This window comes from Balaenoptera musculus, chromosome 11 (assembly GCF_009873245.2).
Source record: "Balaenoptera musculus isolate JJ_BM4_2016_0621 chromosome 11, mBalMus1.pri.v3, whole genome shotgun sequence".
Classification (NCBI taxonomy): domain Eukaryota; kingdom Metazoa; phylum Chordata; class Mammalia; order Artiodactyla; family Balaenopteridae; genus Balaenoptera; species Balaenoptera musculus.
The window spans coordinates 90,601,832-90,623,079 of NC_045795.1; the positions used below are offsets into that span (position 1 = coordinate 90,601,832).

The following is a 21,248-nucleotide window of genomic DNA, read 5'->3' on the forward strand; positions in this document are numbered from 1 at the left end:
ATATTATTACTGAAGCATTAAGAAGTTAAGAAACTCACCCAAGGTCACCAAGCCAGGAGGTGGTAGAGAAAATAAGGTTCCAACCCAAAGCTGACTAACTCCAGATTCCATAGTTTTGACCAGCACACTCTACAGCCTTGTGGCTGTCTTGTCGATTTGTCCAGTAAATGGTTGCAAATGTACTCTTTAAATTTTGGTTTTCATTCTTCCTGTGTTTTTCTAAATGTAAACCCCCATCCACTTACGAACTTTAGAATGCCCTACCTTCAAATCCCAAACTTCTTGCCTTAGTTAGGTTCACAGCATCCTCGCCATTCCCTGATCATGGACCTGTTGGCATCTAGCTGTCTCTTTTAGAACTATTACTTTTCTCCCTCATCTGATCAGGAGCTTTATCTCCGCCCCCTCCCCAAGCCAGTGCCTCAGGCTCTGTGCCTCATTTCCTTTTCTCCATTCTTTTCATGACCCTTGACCCTACCCAAAGTCCTCAACTGAGATAGTCTGGCTCTAACTTCTCCTGGGAGAGACATATTCTTTAAAGCATAACATAATGAATCGATTTCTCAGTGTTTGACCAAAGCAATGTGTTTATTTAACTCACTGTGCTGAGTAGATATCAGAAATTAAAGGGTTGAAAATCAAGGAAGCCATTGATCTCCTCAGTGGTGTTTTGAAAAACTTGGAATTTTCACCCAAGATGTGTATCTGTGTCTTTTTTATTCACTTAGTTTTTTGAAGGAAATCAGTATATTGATTTTTTGGTGAGTCTTTTTTGTGAACTGGTTTACATGGCATTAATATTCCCTTACCATATGCCTCCTTCAGTGTAAGTAAAGTCAAGCTTTAATTAATGTTTTTGTTTTCTTGCTATTTGTCTTGATTTTATTAATTTATATAGCACTTGACACTCTGAATTTTGAACAGATTTCTTTAACTGTTCATTCTTTTCCTTTTCTATACTTCTTTAGTCATGTATTTCTTGGTGAGTTTTTGGCAAGGAAAATAATTTATGTCTATTATGTTTTTCATAATTAGTGAATCTCAAATATGCTTTTTCCTGATCTTTTTCCCTAAATAATATAGAAGATCCAAATATATAAACAGGTTCCTCCTGCAAGGGAAGCACCTTGAAAGGTCTGCTAATTATTTAAGGAACTGATTAGTAATTTATGGTACAACGGAAATGTTCTCTCTTACCAAAGCTAGACTCAGTCTCTGACAGTAATTAAAAAACAGAAAAGACTACTGCTGAACACAGTAACAGGGAACACATAACCCAACTACCTAGAAGAGCAAGGAAGCTAACAAATGAATGAAACATTCTTAAAGGAATAGTGACTCCTGCTGACAAGAGGGAAGGCTGGTGACTGCAGAAAACTGGACCAAACATGTCCCATTAAAGTACCAACCAGTGTACCGCTCTGGTCCTATGTGCCAGGTCTCCCAGTTTTTTGAGTTTTTATGAATAAATCTCCTAATTATTTAACATTGCCAACCAACTCAAATTAATTTTAAAATAAAAATTAAAAGGCTGTATGAAACAAATCAAAGTGGTCTTCTGGGGAGAGGCTGTTCCTAGCACACAAGGTTGCAAAGTCTGTTTCAAGCACTCAGTTTTTATTTGTTATTAGACACAGTGCCAAGTAAGTAGACCTTAGGATCTTTCTACTGACTTTTTCCAATAATGCTGTTGCCCTGTATGTTCCCATCAGTTGCTCTCTAACCTTCTTTGGATCTGTGCTGAAATGCCACCTAATTGGTAAGGCTTTTATTGAGCACAGTAAATAAATAAAATAAAATAAAATAGCAATAATTCTTTTCACCAACATTTTATACCTCTCTTCTTATTTTTCTTCAGAGTTCTTATCAATATATGAATAACTATAAGTTTTGTCTTTATGCTAAATGTCTTTCCTGACCAAACTGAAGCTGTGTTAAGGCAGGCATTTCTATCTTTTTAGTTCACTGCTGTACGCCCAGCATCTTCAAAAAGCCTAGTACATAGTGCCATTCACTAAATAAATAAACATATGTCAAATGAACAAATGCTGCCTACTGACCAGAAAGGAGAGAGAGACCCAGTCTCCAATTTCAAGCTGTACTCTGGACACAAGGCATGCTGTAGTCCCTTTCATGTTAAGGCAGTGAACCAGCCACCTCTGAGGCTAATACATACAACTGTGTTGTTTAAATTAGATTGAAATATATGAAGTATTAAAAGTGGTTATTGTGCCTTGAACTGTGTATCAATTGTTCTTGGTGCAGCACCCCCTCGCCCATTTCTTTTTTTTGTTTGTTTTGTTTTTATTTTTTTATACAGCAGGTTCTTATTAGTTATCTCTTTTATACATATTAGTGTATATATGTCAATCCCAATCTCCCAATCCCCTCACCCATTTCTGCTTTCAACCACAGCTGGGTTGACTGTCCCTGTTCTGTATTTTTGTTTCTCAAGCCTTTCTCTAAAGTCACAAGCAAGGGGAAGTGTGAGAACCTAACTCTCTTCTTCAGTGCAGTCCTCACACAATGGGGCATGAGAATCAGTAGATAAAGGTCTCAGGGCCTGTCATTTAGAAGGAGAACACCTAGGCACATTCTACACGGTTCCTTTGAGGTCCCCAGCAAGACTGGAGCCCCGTTGCCCACAGTACCCTCTTCTACCTTCTCCTTCTCACTCCTACTTCCTGGGATTATCTTCCAAATAAACTGTTTCCAGGTCCTTCTCTCAGGCTCTGCTTTTGGGAGAATCCAAACCAAAAACATGCACACGCCAATTAGTAGCAGAAAAGCAGCCCAGTATTGGTCATATCAGTAATTAGGATGAAACCAGACAGAAAACATGGTTTTGACGGAGATTATTGAGGTGTTGACTGGGATGTGGATCCAGATGTGTACATGCGTGTCAGTACTTATGTGAGTACACGCACACCTGCCTCTACATGGATACGCCTGGAGGTATTATCCAGGTCCTGCAGCCAGGTAGTTTTAGTCTTTTACTTGCTTTACTATTTACTAGTTTTATTATTAGCCAGCTGCTGGGAAAGTTGTTTTTGCCTCTCTGGGATTCAGTTTACACCTCTGTACAATGAGGGTGTTGAACAGATGGTCCCTTAAAGTCCTTTCTAACTCTAAGAAAGTATAGTTCTAGCTAAACACATGATTTGAAAGGCAGATATATATGCTGAAGGGTTACAGCTAAGCCTGAAACTGCATTTATCTAATATGAAATTTCCCACAGATCCTATGCCTTATTTGTGTTACTGATTCTGTTCACATTGACAGATTTGAGAAAAAGAATAAAATGGCTGGTCCATATGTTCATATGGAACAAGAGGTGTGAAGACATTTAAAAACCCTCTGCGAATGGGTGAAAAAAATATATGTTTGATGTAGTCTCAGTTGATGTTGGTTTCAGAGAGGCTAAATTTATTCCCATCTCTGTGGTGCGGTTTACCAACTTCAGCAGTTATTTCTTTTTGAGAAAGTGCATCCTCTCCAAATGTAAGCATTTTGTTGATCTGTTCACAAAATTTCTGCTGCTGTTACAGCTGCATCTGGGGTGGGCAGGGCAGAAAGGGTCCTGTGTCATTCACGTGAGGCGTATTCTGGGATCAGTGAGTGTTCTCAAAATTGGAGCAAGGAGGAGGCCTGGGTTGAATAGTTAATCACAGGGGTGTAGCTTGAATCTATGGCAGTAAGAAATGCAAACCAGGGGCCATCACCTGCAATCAGAGCACGTGGAGACACTGCCCAGTGGTCCTCAGAAGGCATTTTAGGCTCAGGAAGTGTCTTATCACTAAGACTAATGTAGGCCGTAGATGGTTTTGTCTTATTCTAGGGTCAGAGAACGCACATGTACAGTAGGAACCTCCAGTATTTGTTGATATTGATAGTAGAACTCGATGAGCACAGTCTTATCGAGTTACCCCTTAATCAAACATTCCTGCGAAGCTCAGGACCTGCCCTGAAACATCCCCCTGCTCCCCACCATCATGCCCATATAGCCCCACCAGTATGCAGAGAACACAGAAGTGAGTTTCAAAGCTTGGCCTCACAGCGCAGCAGCCAGGAACAGTATTTCACTTCTCAAGACTCTCATATGTTTCCCCAGAATAAATAGAAGAACAGACAGCTCTCACATAATTCACAATTCCAGACAGATATTAAACCTAGTACTGCCTGTTTTTGCAAAAGTAACAAGTGTTCAATTAAGATCAAAAGAGAGTTGAGTAAATGTCAGTTTTCACACAGTTACTGCAAAGCCTAGTTCTGTACTGAACTTTTATTTTATTGTTTCTCTTTCTAAGAAACTGGCTGGCCAGTGCATTTACAGTCATGCTGACTGCAGCCAAAGAATGGATTTCCTGTTTCTCTGTGCTGTCTCAAAACCATGGCCATGAAATGAAGCCAAGGTAGTAGAAAGATTTAGCAAGAAGAAAGCTAATAACTAGATTAAAAAGCAGTGACTCCAGTGAAGAAAATTCAGGAAAAGAATAGGGAGAAATATACCCAAAAAATAATAAACAGCAAATGGAAAACTCCTTTTGAATATCAATTTAAGTACTTAAATACATTTCATGATGGGAAAATATTAATCAGTAATAAAGATGTTGCGGTAAATAGAGAAACTGGCAGCAATTTTATATCCCCACCGGCATGGACATATAGTAGCAGTGATACAAACCAAAAGTTATTAGAAATATTCAATTTAAGACCTCTCCTGAAGCAAAATCATTAATGGCTTCATTAGACACGCTCAGCCAGGCTGGTTGTCTTAACTCTAAATAAAACTCCCTTGCTGATAGAGTCTGGGACATGTATTAAAAAAAAAAAAAATGATTGAACTCTGTTGAATGAAATAAATTAGGAAGAGGGGAGAAAAACAGACAAGTGAAAAATCCAAACATTGTATGTATTTAATATCAGCTAATGTGATAATGCTTGGTTGAAATGTGGGATCAATGATACTGCCTCAGAGGTGGAGGGCAGGTGAAGGAATAGCCGTGGCATCTCCTACCAAACCAGAAACACCACCTGGAGATGAAGTGGACCTGGAAGTTAAGAGCATGGGTTTTGAAATGAAATAGACAGATCTGCCACTTATCAGCTGTGTGATGAAGCTATTTTATCTCCCTAGGTCTTGGGTTGCTTTTTTTTCCCCACGTATAAAATGGACAAAATAAGTGTTTATTGGGGTGTTTATGAGGATTGAGATCATGTATATGTTCTTTGGACTTAGTGCAGTGTCTGATCCTTGCAAGCAGCACTGAGTGTGAGCTGTCATTCATTGAGTCATTTAGCCCGTATTAGAGGACCTGCCAGTGCTAGGATTGTGCTTCTCTCTAACAGTGTAGTTTAGCTCTAAGTGAAAGATCATCTCTGTCCTCTTTGCACTGCTGCTGGTGCTGATGCCACCACTATCAGCTTCTTAGCACACGGGTGTCTCGCTCTTCTTCAGTGGTTGAAGCAGAGTTCATAGCACCTTTGTTGCCCTTCCCCCACCTTTATAGATGTGACCTCATCTATAAAATAGGGATATAATAATAATGATAAGCTTCTCTGAAAAATAAATACCTAAATTGATTAAACTTATTTATATGTGTAGAGCACTTAGGAAGATGTCTGGCTTAGTAACATGAAATAAGTGTTAGTTGCTATTAATATCACCACCACCACCACCATCATCATCATCATCATCATCATCATCGTCATCATCACCATCATCATCGTCATCATCATCACCACCATCATCACCACCAGCAGCAACAAGCCAGGGGGCATCCATATGCATGTTTAGCAGCCACAACTTTTAGGGTCTGCCTCCTGGCAGCAAGGCCCCTGGGGCAGGTGCCATTGGAGCCAACTATCCGGGGGCCTGGCACTGGGAAAAAGCTGGGAAGGTATCTATGATGGGCCTCCTAGAAATTTATCAAGTTGCAGAGTTAGGGGTTCTAAAACGAGAAGGATCCGGTGGTTCAAAATGACGGAAGATTTTTAAAATGCATTTTGCTAAAAAAAACAAAACAACTAAGATAAAGAAAGGAGCACATAGAAGACCCTAATGCATGTGTTGGAGTGGGCTCGAGCAGACTCCTTTCCATTCTTCTCTCCTCCCAAACTCCCACTGGTGATGTTAACCATGTATTTCATCTGTAGCAAGAACAGAGTTTGATGAGGATGTAGCCCCACACCACCCTAATAATGCCCTTAATGTGTTTAGCACTTGTTAGTCTATAAAATATTTGCTGAACAGTCTGTTTAACAAATCTGTTAGGGCTAGAGACAGGCACAATAATAACATTAAGAGTAAACGTCTATTGAACATTTCTGTGCCAGATGTAGTATCACATTCTTGAGTGCAATATCCCATTTAACCTCAGAACAACCCATTTCCTAGATAAGGGGTTACATGACCTGCCCAAGGAATTAGAGTTCATACAGGTCCTGCTCATACAGGCCTATCCAGCTCAAAAGCCAGGGCCTCTAACAGTTATGTTATGATGTCTATTGACACACAGTACCTGTCCTCATGGGGCTTAGCATCTTGTAAAATACCACAAACCAGTGGGTCTCAGAATGTAGTCCATGGATGAGCAGCATCAGCTGGTAACTTATCAGAAATGCAGGTTCCGGGGCCCCAGGCCAGACCTACAGAATCATAATCTCTGGAGGTGAGTTCACGTTCCCCCTCCAGGAGACTGATACTTGCGAAAGCTTGAGAGTCATAGTAAACGGTCTTGAGAGGCAAGTCAGGCAGAAATTGTCATTATTCCAATTTTACATATGAGAATCTGAGTGGTCAGGGATCTGCCCAAGGTTATATTCCTGACATCAATGGCATCAGCTGGAACCTAGGCTTTCTGATTCATAACCCAGTGGTTTACTCTTCCCCCGGTACATATGCTGCCTTTTTACTCAAGTCAGTCTGGCTTTCAGGGCAATTTATTGAATACCTGACGATACAAAGGAAGGGCTTTTTATGTTGAAGAGGTGTCCTGAGTATTGAAATGATTTAATTTTTCTGCTGAGCCTTATTTCCTTGCCTGTGAACCACTAACGGGTATGATATTGGCCTGTGCTCTTTCTCTGTTTTGTGATGTAATGAACACAAAAAAAGATGTTATTCCTTAATTTTAAAGGGAAATAGAATTACGTTGCAGCATCTTTGGAGAGCAGAAAATAAAGGAGGAATGTCTCCTGAGCCTACAGGTAGGGTACAATTACTGATCATTTTGGTGAACAATAAGGTGTGAGTTCTGTGCTCAGAGAGATAAAAGAAAAATAATTTTCTTATTTTGCAAAACCCCTAGTGGATTGCTGGGATGTTTTGTCTTTTTAGAGTAATCAAGAATCCTTTGCCTTAAGAAAGGTAACAGATTATTTTGTTTCAGAAAGAAAGGATTCTAAGGCAGAGGGCTCACCCCTTCAGATCTCAATTAAGACTTATCTCAAAGGTTCTCATTTCTAAAGCAAGGTTTTGGAAAATGAGCACAGAGGACTTCTCCTCTAAAGACTTTAATATTGTGCTCAAATTAGCCATATGTGGCTATTGCGCCCTTGAAATATGGCCAGTCCAAACTGAGTTATCAGAATCTGTAGTAGTTTCCTAGGGCTGTTGTGACAGATTACCGCTAACGTGAGTGGGTTAAAACAACAGAAATGTATTCTCTCAGTATTCTTAGGCTAGAAGTCTGAAAGCAAGATGTTGGCAGGGTCACGCTCCCTCTGAAGACTCTAGGGAAGAATCCTTCCTTTCTCCTTTCTACCTTCTGGCTGTGGCAGCAGTCTTTGGCCTTCTTTGGCTCGTATTAGATACATCACTCTCTTGTCTGTGTCCATGCTCACATTGCTTTCTTTTCTGTGTCTGCACTTCTGCCCTTGGATGTGGGAAACCTACTACAAAGAAGGAATATAAAATACCTCATTGGTAATTTTTATATCAATTATGTTGAAATGAATATGTTGGGTTAAATAAAACATATTTATTTTGCCAGTTTGTTTCTACTTTCTTTTAATGTAGGTACTAGAAAATTTAAAACTACATATGTGCCTCACATTCTATTTCTGTTGGATAGCAGTGCCATTGAAGATAGAGGAACTAACCTACTAATTCTTAACCTATAACTGTACCTGAGAATAATTCCCTCCTTTTCTTGTCTTTGTAGAAGTAGAAACCCTGGCTAGTAGCCCCAAAGGGAAGTTGACTGGGGATAAGTGTAGATGGGAGAGGTACAAAATGTAAATTCACTAAGTTACTGATTCAAAGAATAGGGTAAATGCTTCCCCTTGCAGATTTTAAACTTTATAAATGTAGGAATATTTGTTTTATTCATTGGTTTTAAGAGGCATATGGGATAGTACATGGCACAGAGCAGGCAGTCAATAAATAGTATATAAATGAAAGAATAAATTTAACTAACATCTTTTGTGGATCTACTATGTGCTTTTCCATTCCCTTCTTGTTTAACCTTCTTAACAACCCTGGAGGTCAGGCATCACTAATCCTCTCTAAAATTATAGTCTTGGAAATTAGACTGTGAGAGGCTATGGAACTTGTTCAAGGTCAAACATCTAGAAATCAACAGAGCCAGTATTCAAATCTATGTCTTCATACTCCAAGTACTGTGCCCTTTTCTACCACAGGGCCTCAAAGATGCCTTCATAGAGGAAAGAATCACCGTCTTATATCTAGCAAAAACAGTGAAACAGTGAAGACCAGAGGATTTTTTAAAAAGTATTTCCAGAGAGCTTGCAAATTGCATCAACAAAAACAGAAGTAATTTATACACAAATATTCATAGCATGATTATTCACAATAGCCAGAAAGTGGGAACAACCCAAATTTCCATCAGTTGATGAATGGAAAAACAAAATGCCATATGCCCATGCAGTGGAATATTATTCAGCCATAAAAAGGAATGGAGTACTGATATTACAACATGGATAAACCTTGAAAATATTATACCAAGTGAGTAAAGCCACATATTCTATGAACCTATTTATATGAAATGTCCAGAATAGGTAAATCCATAAAGACAGAGTGAACCAGAGCAGAACTTAGGAGGGTTTAGGGTGTGATTTTTAGTGGATATGTGTTTTCTTTTAGGGTGGTACAGTATTCTGGAATTATCTAATGATGATGGCTGAACAAACTTATGGATATACTAAAAACTACTTGTCTTAGTCTGTTCAGGCTGCTATAACAAAATACCACAGACTGGGTGGCTTGTAAACAGCAGTTCATAGTTCTGGAGGCTGGAAGTCCAAGATCAAGATGTCAGCTTGATCAGTTTCTGATCAAAGACTTCTTGCAAATCGCAGATTGCCCACTTCTCTTTGTGTCCTCATTTGGTGGAAGAGGCAAGGGATCTCTGGAGTCTATTTTATAAAGGCACTGATCCCATTCGCGTGGGCTCTGTCTTCAGGACCAAATCACCTGTCAAAGACCCCACCTCCTAATACCATCATATCATATCACATAAGGCATGAGTTTTCAAGACAGAATTTGGAGGGACGCAAACATTCAGACCAGGGCACCACTTAATTGTACATTTTAAGAGGGTGAGTTATATACTGTGTGAACTATATCTCAACAAAAAGTAAGTCTTCTGAGAAACAAAACTAACACAAGTGTTACTACCTCCTGAGAGAGCCTGTCTTGCTGTCAGGAAGTCAGGGTTACTGGAGCCAACTTCCCTCAGACATGATTCATGGGATTATAAACCTATACCTTATCTTAAAGACAAATTGACTGCATTGACCTAGGACACACAGATAATTAGTGGCATAATCCGAGTCCAAGTTTCTCAAACTCCAGCCGCTCGTGTCTCTTCCACTTCCAAAGGGCAGCTACTGCAATAAGTGAAAAAGAATGAGGGACAAACCTCCCTGGCAGCATGAACCCTCTGACTTTAGCTCACCTGAGGTGTCATATTGGATCCCTCTGGAAGCGAGAAGGAAGGAGAGCTTCTGTGCTGTGAGAGGGGTCTTGAGGAGTCAGGATGTGCACTGACTTCACCACTTCACCGATTTTCAATTTTGTCCCATATAAGCATCTGTAGGGAGCAGAAAATCTTTTCATTTCCTGCCTGTCTGTACCAAACACCCTGGGGGCCAAAATTAAAAACGCATAGTATTGACTATGTGATTACCACACACCCCATCAGAGGGTTATGTCCCAGACCAAAGTCTTGAAAATACTTTTGATACAAAAAGGGAAGGCAGTTGCCTGGATTAAGAGTGCCTGAGGGAAACATGATGTCATATCTATTATTTGAAAGGTATGAAGGTTGTAATGCATACGTTGCTTGAACTAGTTAAGTAAAAGGAAACAAAAATCAATATAAACTCCCTCGTTTCAGCTATAGTGCTTCCACTTAGATGACATCTACACCAGAAAGGAATTAACACAGCTAGAAACGTATTCTGCTTGTTGATGTGGAAACAAATGTCAAAACAAACAACTTACGATCAACCTGAGATACTACAGAAGAAAGCATTACTCTTTTCTAAGGAACTTTGAAGGCTAGGCCAGTGGTTAACATAGCAATCCCTTGCAACAAATACGTTACTTCCACAGTCAGAGATTCACAGGCTGTCAAAGTTGTGCTCTCATCCAATCTGTCTCTACTTGGGCAGATTTGAAAACCAGTGAACAAAAAGATTAATTCCTTTGCCCAAGTTCACATGGCTAATGACTTTCAGAGCAAGGGTTAAATTGAGAAGGTTTGATTTACTTTTCTCACAATAATAATAACTTTTTCTGATTTCAACTTGATAATTGTTTTCTTGTTATTATGTCATAACATGTCTAAACTCTATTTATGTAAATGGACATGGAATTTTATTATTAGAGGTGTTTAGGACAAAAGCTTTTGATTGCCTTTGTCAACTGTTTCCCCACTGGAGATGGTGGTTTTTGGTAGGTTCTCTAATAATCCCCTATAGACTTTTGATACAGCAGCAAATATATTTTGAGAAGAGATTATTAAAGTTAGAACTTTTTATTTCTTTGAAAATACTTACACATTCTTTACTAATTTATTCACTTATTTGGTTATTTACTAAGCATCTATTACATGCTATGTGGTGATAGATGTTGGGCATACAAAGTTATTTGTGGTTTAGTCCATGGTTTAAGGAGCTTATAATCTTGATTTTAAATCTTGAACTTAAATCCAGATTTAAGTGAGAAATCTAGGCAAAATACACTATTCTTCTCAATGAACCATAATGTTAAAATATCAGAAGCTATTTCCTTGGTACAACCTATAGTGGAAAGCACCGTGATCCTGGAGCTGAGATAAATCTGGGTTCAAAACCTTTCTCTAAGTGTAGTTACTAAATGTATGAAATAGAAAAAATTGCTTAATTCTCTGAGAAATTAGATGTAAAATACTTAGCACAGTGGCTGGCCTGTAATCAGGGTGTAATAACAATAAAATGGCCATAACCTTCTTCCCCCTTTACCACTGAGTCCCAATACAAGTGATGTACTTACGTCTACTTCATAGACTCCAGTGGATCCTGAATTACATAGTATAAATAAAGAGGGAAGAGAACAGTGGGAGTGAGAGAGAAGGAGAGAATGCCAAAATCTGGCCTATCATGAATAAAACTGTGGAGGAAAGGTCAAAAGTGATACTGTTTAATTTTGTTGTGAAGTTGACTAAGAAGGGGGCAGGTCACAACCTCCTTTGTAGGTAAGGAAGGAAAAGAAGGCAGGATTGATGACCATTTCTCTTATGTAATTATATTATTCTAAGAATAAATCTGTATCTTGTTCTCTCTATAGCCATATAGATACAAATGCTTATAAGCATTTTATTACTGTATATATACCCACTCTCTCGGGCTGTATGCTAATATTTGAATTAGAGAATTTTTGAAAAAGAGAATACTATATCACCCATCTAATATTTTATTAACTATTAATAATTATTATTTTACCTGATGGTTCACATTTCTTACCATTGAAACATTACTTAGAGTCCTGGGCAACTTATTCATTACTGATGATGATGATGATGATAATAATAATAACAGCAATAATTACTGTCCGCCTGTCTCCTCTAAATCCTCTAAATACATTATATAAATTATATTGGGCCTAAGATGACTAATATCATCATTTCTGCATTATAGAGGGGCAGCTAAATCATAGTGGCTGAAGATCATGCAGGAATGGCTTCACCAATACCAGGTATCTCACTCCTACTCTCACCTGGTCAACACCAGCCTCAGACCTTAGCAGGGACCTTCTGGAGCAACACTCTTCTTTTTGTAGGTCGTCTCCTGAGCAGGAACTCAACCTTTCTGTCCCTCCCCCAGTGTCTGTGCAGTTTAGCCCTTCATCATCTTCCTTCCTAGTTATTGGTTAACCCGTTACTCTGGAGAAAACTATATTAAAATGTGTAGATGTTACCTACCAAAATTGCTTTATATTTTGCATGCAGCCACAGTGTAGTGATCCTGCTTTCTCTCCCAGGAGGTATCTTTCCCCCAGCTCCCCACATTTCTTATCCCTTCGAATTGTCTCTTTGGTTTTTCTCCACCCCCTGGGGTAATAGTCATTATCTCTCCCTCTGACCTACTCCTGCTCTGTTCTATCTCCCTCCCTCCTGCCTTCCTTTACTTTCTCAGTCTAATTATATCTTAGCTTAGGATACAGATGTAAAGCTAATGAAATTGTCTTTAAACACTCCTTCAAACTCCCAGCTGTTCACCTCCCTCTGTGTTGAAATGAGTAAAGTTTTAATTTATTTGTTTAAAACTCACTAGGCTAATGTATTCATATATGCAGATGCAGTATGCACTTTGTATATGCTATCTTCTGTGCTTCCTTTAAAGGAAAGGGTGAAATTCTCTAACAAAGTCTTATCCACAGAAAAAAATACCACCCCCCCCCCCATGGGAATTACAATAATTCAAAGAACAAAGCAAAACCAAAATAAATTCCCATCTCTGAGCAAAAGAGTAAATAATAAAAATGCAGCAGTATTTGTCTGGGTCAACAGTTTTTGCCAGAACTTGATGTGATATTCTCTGTAGAATTTCACTGAAAAGTTATGAACTTCTACTAAGACTGGCAAATAGGAGTTGCACAGAAGTGATCTTTGTAAAATAAAAATTGTCAAGTAAAAGTGAATTCTCCCCTCTCCTCTTGTTTCTCTTAGGCAGAGTTCTTAGACACCCTCTTTGGGACTGCTTGTCTCCCCAGTGGTGTGATATTTGCACAAAAACTTGGTTTTAACATAGTATTTATCTAACTGGAAATAGAGTCAAGTTTGAAGTTGGTGCTCTGTATTCCTTGTGTTTCCCTTATGATTTCAAAGACTTGCTTTATTCAGTAGCATTCAAGATGAGGAAAGGGGGGCCCTGAACCAAGATGGTGGAGTAGAAGGACGTGCTCTCACTCCCTCTTGTGAGAACACCAGAATCACAACTAGCTGCTGGACAGTCATCGACAGGAAGACACTGGAACTCACCAAAAAAGATACTCCGCATCCAAAGACAAAGGAGAAGCCACAATGAGACGGTAGGAGGGGCACAACCACAGTAAAATCAAATCCCATAACTGCAGGGTGGGCGACTCACAGACTGGAGAACACTTATACCACAGAAGTCCACCCACTGGAGTGAAGGTTCTGAGCCCCACGTCAGGCTTCCCAACCTGAGGGTCCAGCTACGGGAGGAGGAATATCTACAGAATCAGACTTTGAAGGCTAGTGGGATTTGATTGCAGGACTTCGACAGGACTGGGGGAAACAGAGACTCCACTCTTGGAGGGCACACACAAAGTAGTGTGCTCATTGGGACGCAGGGGAAGGAGCAGTGACCCCAGGAGAGATTGAACCAGACCTACCTGCTAGTGTTGGAGGGTCTCCTGCAGAGGCGGGGTGTGGCTATGGCTCACCATGGGGACACAGACACTGGCAGCAGAAGTTCTGAGAAGTACTCCTTGGTGTGAGCCCTCCCAGAGTTAGCCCCACCAAAGAGCCCCCGGGTAGGCTCCAGTGTTGGGTCGCCTCAGGCCAAACAACCAACAGGGAGGGAACCCAGCCCCACCCATCAGCAGTGAAGCGGATGAAAGTTTTACTGAGCTCTGCACACCAAAGCAACAGCCAGCTCTACCCACCACCAGTCCCTCCCATCAGGAAACTTGCACAAGCCTCTTAGATAGCCTCATCCACCAGAGGGCAAACAGCAGAAGCAAGAAGAACTACAGTCCTGCAGCCTGTGGAACAAAAACCACATTCACAGAAAGATAGACAAGATGAAAAGGCAGAGGGCTATGTACCAGATGAAGGAACAAAATAAAACCCCAGAAAAACAACTAAATGAAGTGGACATAGGCAACCTTCCAGAAAAAGAATTCAGAATAATGATAGTGCAGATGACAAAGGACCTCGGGAAAAAAATGGAGACAAAGATTGAGAAGAAGGAAGAAATGTTTAACCAAGACGTAGAAGAATTGAAGAACAAACAAACAGAGATGAACAATACAATAACTGAAATGGAAACTATACTAGAAGGAATCAATAGCAGAATAACTGAAGCAGAGGAACGGATAAGTGACCTGGAATACAAAATGGTGGAATTCACTGCTGCGGACCAGAATAAAGAAAAAAGAATGAAAAGAAATGAAGACAGCCTAAGAGACCTCTGGGACAACGTTAAACGCAATAACATTCGCTTTATAGGGATCCCAGAAGGAGAAGAGAGGGAGAAAGGACCAGAGAAAATATTTGAAGAGATTATAGTCGAAAACTTCCCTAACATGGGAAAGGAAATAGCCACCCAAGTCCAGGAAGCGCAGAGAGTCCCATACAGGATAAAGCCAAGGAGAAACACACCGAGACACATAGTAATCAAATTGGCAAAAATTGAAGACAAAGAAAAATTATTGAAAGCAACACGGGAAAAATGACAAATAACATAAAAGGGAACTCCCATAAGGTTAACAGCTGATTTCTCAGCAGAAACTCTACAAGCCAGAAGGGAGTGGCATGACATACTTAAAGTGATGAAAGGGAAGAACCTACAAACAAGATTACTCTACCCGGCAAGGATCTCATTCAGATTTGATGGAGAAATCAAAAGCTTTACAGACAAGCAAAAGCTAAGGGAATTCAGCACCACCAAACCAGCTCTACAACAAAAGCTAAAGGAACTTCTCTAAGTGGAAAACACCAGGGAAGAAAAGGACCTACAAAAACAAACCCAAAACAATTAAGAAAATGGTCATAGGAAATACATATCGATAATTACCTTAAACATGAATGGATTAAATGCTCCAACCAAAAGTCACAGGCTTGCTGAATGGATACAAAAACAAGACCCATATATATGCTCTCTACAAGAGACCCACTTCAGACCTAGGGACACATTCAGACTGAAAGTAAGGGGATGGAAAAAGATATTCCATGCAAATGGAAATCAAAAGAAAGCTGCAGTAGCAGTACTCATATCAGAAAAAATAGACTTTAAAATAAAGAATGTTACAAGAGACAAGGAAGGACACTGCATAATTATCATGGGATCAATCCAAGAAGAAGATATAACAATTATAAATATATATGCACCCAACATAGGAGCACCACAATACATAAGGCAACTGCTGACAGCTATAAAAGAGGAAATCGACAGTAACACAATAATAGTGGGAGACTTTAACACCTCACTTAACGTGAATGGACAGATCATCCAAAATAAAAATAAATAAGGAAACACAAGCTTTAAATGACACAATAGACCAGATAGATTTAATTGATATTTATAGGACATTCCATCCAAAAACAGCAGATTACACTTTCTTCTCAAGTGCACATGGAACATTTTCCAGGATAGATCACATCTTGAGTCACAAATCAAGCCTCGGTAAATTTAAGAAAATTGAAATCATATCAAGCATCTTTTCTGACCACAACGCTATGAGAATAGAAATGAATTACAGGGAAACAAATGTAAAAAACACAAACACATGGAGGCTAAACAATACGTTACTAAATAACCAAGAGATCACTGAAGAAATCAAAGAGGTAATCAAAAAATACCTAGAGACAAATGACAATGCAAACACGACGATCCAAAACCTATGGGATGCAGCAAAAGCAGTTCTAAGAGGGAAGTTTATAGCTATACAAGCCTAACTCAAGAAACAAGAAACATCTCAAATAAACAATCTAACCTTACATCTAAAGGAACTAGAGAAAGAAGAACAAAAGTACCCCAAAGTTAGCAGAAGGAAAGAAATCATAAAGATCAGAGCAGAAATAAATGAAATAGAAACCAAGAAAACAGTAGCAAAGATCAGTAAAACTAACAGCCAGTTCTTTGAGAAGATAAGCAAAATTGAGAAACCATTAACCAGACTCATCAAGAAAAAGAGGGATAGGACTCAAATCAATACAATTAGAAATGAAAAAGGAGACGTTACAACAGACACCGCAGAAATACAAAGCATCCTAAGAGACTAATACAGGCAACTCTATGCCAATAAAATGGACAACCTGGAAGAAATGGACAAATTCTTAGAAAGGTATAACCTTCCAAGACTGAACCAGGAAGAAATGGAAAATATGAACAGACCAGTCACAAGTAATGGAATTGAAACTGATTAAAAATCTTCCAACAAACAAAAGTCCAGGACCAGATGGATTCACAGGTAAATTCTATCAAACATTTAGAGAAGAGCTAACACCCATCCTTCTCAAACTCTTTCAAAAAATTGCAGAGGAAGGAACCCTCCCAAACTCATGCTGTGAGGCCATCATCACCCTAATACCAAAACCAGACAAATATACTACAAAAAAAGAAAATTACAGACCAATATCACTCATGAATATAGATGCAAAAATCCTCAAAAAAATACCAGCAAACAGAACACAGCAACACATTAAAAGGATCATACACCATGATCAAGTGGGATATATCCCAGGGATGCAAGGATTCTTCAGTATATGCCAATCAATCAATGTAATACACCATATTAACAAATTGAAAAATAAAAACCATATGATCATCTCAATAGATGCAGAAAAAGCTTTTGACAAAATTCAACACTCATTTATGATAAAAACTCTCCAGAAAGTTAGCATAGAGGGAACCTACCTCAACATAATAAAGGCCATATACGACAAACCCACAGCAAACATCATTCTCAATGGTGAAAAACTGAAAGCATTTCCTCTAAGATCAGGAACAAGACAAGGATGTCCATTCTCACCACTGTTATTCAACATAGTTTTGGAAGTCCTAGCCACAGCAATCAGAGAAGAAAAAGAAACAAAAGGAATACATATTGGAAAAGAAGAAGTAAAACTGTCACTGTTTACAGATGACATGATACTATACATAGAGAATCCTAAAGATGCCACCAGAAAACTGCTAGAGGTAATCAATGAATTTGGTAAAGTTTCAGGATACAAAATTAATGCCCAGAAATCTCTTGCATTCCTATACACTAATGATGAAAAACCTGAAAGAGAAATTAAGGAAAAACTCCCATTTACCATTGCAACAAAATAAATAAAATATCTAGGAATAAACCTACCTAAGGAGACAAAAGACCTGTATGCAGAAAACTATAAGACACTGATGAAAGAAATTAAAGATGATACCAACAGATGGAGAGATATACCATGTTCTTGGATTGGAAGAATCAATATTGTGAAAATGACTATACTACCAAAAGCAATCTACAGATTCAATGCAATCCCTATCAAATTGCCAAGGCATTTTTTACAGAACTAGAAAAAAAATCTTAAAATTTGTATGGAGACACAAAAGACCCCAAATAGCCAAAGCAGTCTTGAGGGAAAAAAACGGAGCTTGAGGAATCAGACTCCCTGACTTCAGACTATATTACAAAGCTACAGTAATCAAGACAATATGGTACTGGCACAAAAACAGAAACACGGATCAATGGAACAAGATAGAAAGCCCAGAGACAAACCCACACATCTATGGTCAACTAATCTATGACAACGTAGGCAAGGGTATACAATGGAGAAAAGACAGTCTCTTCAATAAGTGGTGCTGGGAAAACTGGATAGCCACATTTAAAAGAATTAAATTAGAACACTGCCTAACACCATACACAAAAATAAACTCAAAATGGATTACAGACCTAAATGTAAGACCGGACACTATAAAACTCTTAGCGGCAAACATAGGAAGAACACTCTTTGACATAAATCACAGCAAGATCTTTTTTGATCCACCTCCTACAGTAATGGAAATAAAAACAAAAATAAACAAATGGGACCTAATGAAACTTAAAAGCTTTTGCAAAGCACAGGAAACTACAAATAAGATGAAAAGACAACCCTCAGAATGGGAGAAAATATTTGCAAACGAATCGACAGACAAAGGATTAATCTCCAAAATATGTAAACAGCTCATGCAGCTCAATATTAAAAAAACAAACAACCCAATCCAAAAATGGGCAGAAGACCTAAATAGACATTTCTCCAAAGAAGACATACAGATGGCCAAGAAGCACATGAAAAGCTGCTCAACATCACTAATTATTAGAGAAATGCAATTGAAACTACAATGAGGTATCACCTCACACCAGTTAAAATAGGCATCATCAGAAAATCTGCAAACAACAAATGCTGAAGAGGGTGTGGAGAAAAGGGAACTCTCTTGCACTGTTGGTGGGAATGTAAATTGATAGAGCCACTATGAAGAACAGTATGGAGGTTCCTTAAAAAACTAAAAATAGAGCTACCATATGACCCAGCAATCCCACTACTGGGCATATACCCAGAGGAAACCATAATTCAAAAAGACACATGCACCCCTGTGTTCATTGCAGCACTATTTACAATAGCCAGTTCATGGAAGCAACCCAAATGCCCATTGCTAGATGGATGGATAAAGAAGTTGTGGTACATATATACAATGGAATATTACTCAGCCATAAAAAGGAATGAAATTGGGTCATTTGTTGAGACGTGGATGGATCTAGAGACTGTCATACCGAGTGAAGTAGGTCGAAAGAGAAAAACAAATATCGTATTTTAACGCATATATGTGGAACCTAGAAAAATGGTACAGATGAACCGGTTTGCAGGGCAGAAATTGAGACACAGATGTAGAGAACAAACGTATGGACACCAAGGGGTGAAAGCGGCAGGGGGGTGGGGAGGGGTGTAATGAGTTGGGCGATTGGGATTGACGTATATACATTGATGTGTATAAAATTGATGACTAATAAGAACCTGCTGTATAAAAAAATAAATAAAATTAATTTAAAAAATAAAAAAATAAAAAGTTGAGGAAAGGGAAAAGGAGATTATCAGTCAATTGTACTTTATAATTGTTTATGATTTCATAATATCTAAATTAATCCCCAATTCAATAAAGAAGTAAATGAATAAATGTTTTGTTCAGTGATTTGGAATCACTTTTGAAGAAAATGTAACTATGCGTACTAATGAATGAAAGTAATTACCACTTATAGTGATACTTATTTCTTTATATATACATGTATTAAATCATTACGTTGGATACCTTAAATTAATACAGTGTTGTAGGTCAGTTATATTGCAGTAGACTGAGGGAAAAACAAACACTAACATCAAAAAATTAAAAAAAATACACACACAGAGAAGAAATCACTCTTGAAGTTTGTTCTTAGCTTTTTATTATGTTAATGAATAGAAATCTGAGGAATCTATAACAATATTTGCCACTTTGTAGTTTTATAACTTTAAGTAAATAACTCTACCACTTAAAACCTGAGATTCTGCATAAGTAAATAATGGAATGGAAGCAAAATGAGTTTTCTGGGCTAGTGTTACCCTCACTGACACTTCAGTGATCATCTATTTCTGTTCAATCTGTATACTCCTTGTATACAGAGTATTATTATTTAGTCCAATTTTTTTTAGCCAGCATTTTATTTATTTATTTATTTAAATTGAAGTATGGTTCATTTGCAGTGTTGTGTTAGTTTCAGATGTACAGCAAAATGATTTATATATGTATATGTGTGTGTGTGTGTATATATATATATATATATATATATGCTTTTCAGTTTCTTTTCTATTACTTTATACTTTATTACAAGATATTTACTTCCATTTTTATTAACTCTGTTTTTTACCAAAAGAACTTCATCATAGCAGTGTCATTTGTTACAAGTAAAAAATAACCATAAAAGTAAATATTATAGAAACAAATGCGTGAAAGCCTGGCTTGTTCTCAGATGACTCTGATTCCGAGTCCTGATTTTTCTCCACAAAAATAAGACTGTCAAATGTTAGACAGGTTTTTAAGACATGCTGACATCAACTCAGACTTTCTTCTTTATTTTAATCAGAAGAAATCAAAGAGAATTCAAGAAGGAATGAATTTATTCTGGAATGAGTCAGTATTATTTAGTGCCTTGTCTCTATACAGTCTAAAAATTATGTCTCATACCAGTGCTGTGCATCCCACATTTTGGGAAATGCTAATATAGAAGGTTGACATTTTCTCACTCTCAAAATAGATGTAATACCCCAGTGTGATGTATCAGATGCACCCTGGCGGTATTGATTCAGGTATATCATATTTTTATGTGAGATTATGTTCTCTTCATGCCTTATTTTTTATATGTGGAAATAATTGTATTTTTGACTCCATGTACTATGCAAAAATTAGTATAAATCAACTGTGGGCTAAGACATGTAACAATACTCTTATATTGCTTTTATTATTCTATTTAATGATGTTCAAAGGTTTTGTAAATAGAAAGAATATGACCCATCTTCTTACTTACCTCTGCCTATCCAGAATATCACACAGTGAGTGACATAAAGGGGCCGGACTAACCTCTGAATGGGGTCCTGGAACAGGGACCGCCTGGCATATAATATTATTGGGATTAGAGGCCCTTTAAGCACATGATATTTTGACAGAGTGCTGAGTAGTTGCGGTATTAGTTGTGTGAAATTTAACACAGAAACCATTCTTAAAGTCTGAGAGAGTCCAGTTGCCTCTTACAAGTGGGACTTAGGAGTTTCTTTGGTTTCAGTGCCTTATTTTTAACATTCTTTGAAGTGCCTTTCAGTTCAGTGATCTGTGAAAGTGCAATCTTGTTTCTGTTTTTAGCCATCCACTGCTGTTATCATAATAAGCCCAATGTTTTAAACGTGTGTCTTCTAGTATAATTTCTCCTTAGGCAGGACTATCTAAGCCATTCATTCCCCACCCACAAAGATATCTGGATAATGGAAGCATTAGAAGAATGCTAG

General features: G+C 38.2%; 1 protein-coding gene across 10 annotated transcripts in view; it reads left to right on the top strand.

The window, feature by feature from the left end:
• CNTN4 (contactin 4) overlaps positions 1-21,248 on the top strand; it is a 950,914-nt gene that overhangs the window by 470,195 nt on the left and 459,471 nt on the right. The gene's annotated exons all lie outside the window — the stretch shown is intronic.